Source organism: Bos grunniens, chromosome X (assembly GCF_055505025.1).
Source record: "Bos grunniens cultivar Pamir isolate PY7600 chromosome X, Bosgru_T2T1.0, whole genome shotgun sequence".
NCBI classification, from domain to species: Eukaryota; Metazoa; Chordata; class Mammalia; order Artiodactyla; family Bovidae; genus Bos; species Bos grunniens.
The window spans coordinates 17,611,238-17,613,656 of NC_141194.1; the positions used below are offsets into that span (position 1 = coordinate 17,611,238).

Sequence of the window (2,419 nt, forward strand, 5' to 3'; positions counted from 1 at the left end):
CTCAATTACTAATCAGCATTTAAACATGCTCAAGCCTAATTCATTCAAGCAAGACTAAATAACTATAAAACCAAAAATCTTCACGTGATTCCATTGTATAATAAAGACTTTGACCTTCTCAAAAAGAAGTATGTACATCCCTGGCTCCTGGGAAGTAAACTCTGAGCTCTTGGAATTTCCCAAGTGATAAGACTGTCCTTGTCATTCAAAGCAGGCCCCTAGTACCATGTGAAATCAGCCCAATATCCTGGGAGTGGACAGCTGCAGACAGAGTTCAACCACATGGATGACCAATCAATCAATCATATCTACATACTGAAGCTCCAATAAAAATTCTGATAGCACAGCTGGGTGAGCTTCACAGGTTGGCAGTACTCTGTGCATATTTTCACACATTAATACTGGGGAGGTAATACATCCTAAGAACAATGGAGGCTTCACCTATGACCCTCCCAAACTCTGTCCTACATATCATTTACTTTATTTAGCTGGTTCTAATTTGTATCCTTTCCCTGTAATAAACTATGAGTATAATAAGTTTCAATGAGCTCTGTGAATCTTTCTGATAAATTATTGAAGCTTACAGGTGTTTGGGGAACTCTCAAAGTTACAGTTGGTGTCAGAAGTGAGGGTGATTTTGTGTGGACTCTTCTAACTTTGTAGTTGAACCCCAACTCCTTGTATTAATAGTTGGGATGAGAAATCTTAGACAGACTTGGTAGTCTAAAGGACTGTGTCCTCAACATTGCAGTTTGTGTAACTCGGGGCACCACATTCCTTTTCCAGCTATTATTGATGTTACTTTCCCCTTTTAGAGTCGAAACACGGTTTTTGGTCTGAAAAAATTATCCATTTAATTGAAAAACCTGGAGTATACTACCCCACTGCCCTGGTTAAGCGGGCTGAAGAGACCAGACCCCTGACATCATCATAGCCACGTCGGATGCCCTTCACAAGGCAGCAGGCAAAGACAATAACCAGGACCTCCATAAAGGCAATGCTCAAGCCCGTTGCAATCACCACTTTGCTCCTCAGCCAGCCCCCCGTCTTCGCCACACAGCTTTCAGCATGCATCTCCTTTATGCTGAAATTAATCCCACAGCCTTTAGTGATGCTGACACAGTAGGAGCCAGGGACTCGCTTGGTCGTGAGCAGGATGTATTCCCAGTCTGTGTAGTTAGCTGCCCTGCAGCACTTAAAATGTTCCTGCATCCTGTCCATAATCGGTGACATGTGATTGTTTTTTTGATAATTCTGTATCTGCTGCTGGAAGTCCTTATTAGATTCTGACATCACCTTATCTTCAAGCATATAGCCAGCAACGACTGCAGCCACCTCCGCCAGCATGATTAGGGACAAGCAGATGGCAAGCATGATCATAAGACAGTAGTCTTCCTTCCAGGCCCCATAGCAGCCCACAAAGGCCACTAGGAAGAGGCATATACTCATTGCGATGATGACCACGGGCACCAGGGATTCAGGGGTGGCCTCCCAGTTAGTGGTCTGATTCAGGTCGAGCTTGGCCCCTAAGCCCACAGCAATCAGTCCCACTGCACAGATGCAACAGGTCAGCAGAAGAACATAGAGCAAGGCCTTGACACATTTCATTCCTCCTTCCACCACCATGGCTGCCAGGCTTGGGCTCCAGAAGGCTGTGCACGCTCTTGCCTTGGCTCAGGGGCTTTCTATATAGCTAAAATTTTGGGGAAAATATTATCTACAAAGTCCATCTCCATTTCCTTTCCTATTCATTCCTAAACCCACAGCAACTGGTTTCTGCCCATATCATTCTGATGATATTCCCACATACCTCACCAATGAGCACCTTGTCACTAAATCCAATGGACAGTGACTTTCTCCTCTGATCTGTCAGAAATATTCATCACTCCATCTTTGAATGACTTATCTCTTGGCTTCTGTGATACCACATTTCCTGATTTCCCTCCTATCTCTGGCCACTACCTCTCAGTTTTCTTTTTGGTACCTCTTCCTCAACCCTGCCCCACATATTAACATTTTCTAGAGACTCTCTGAATGATTTCATGCACTAGTGAGTCCCAAACCTATAACTTAGCTTTAAACTCATCCTTAGCTTCATTCAAATACCAACATGTCTGTGCATGCATGCTAAGTTGCTTCAGTCTTGTCCTACATTTTGTGACCCCATGGACTGTAGCCCACCAGGCTCCTCTGTCCAGGAGATTCTTTACGTAAGAATACTGGAGTGGGTTGCCATGCCATCCTCCAGGGGATCTTCCCGACCCAGGGATCGAACCCATGTCTCTTTTGTCTCCTGCATTGGCAGGCAGGTTCTTTACCAGTAGCGCCACCTGGGAAGCTCATCAACATGTCTACTTGAATTTAAACTAGACTGTCTTCATTGCTCTAGTCCCAGAATATAGCATAGTACCTGGCATAT

At 44.5% G+C, this 2,419-nt stretch overlaps 1 pseudogene across 1 annotated transcript; it reads right to left on the reverse strand.

Moving 5' to 3' along the window:
- Positions 1-828: 828 nt before the first annotated feature.
- On the reverse strand, positions 829-1,687 carry LOC147339876 (CD63 antigen pseudogene; annotated as a pseudogene). The gene has a single exon (XR_015159024.1). The product of XR_015159024.1 is annotated as a CD63 antigen pseudogene (transcript).
- Between the last annotated feature and the right edge of the window lie 732 nt (positions 1,688-2,419).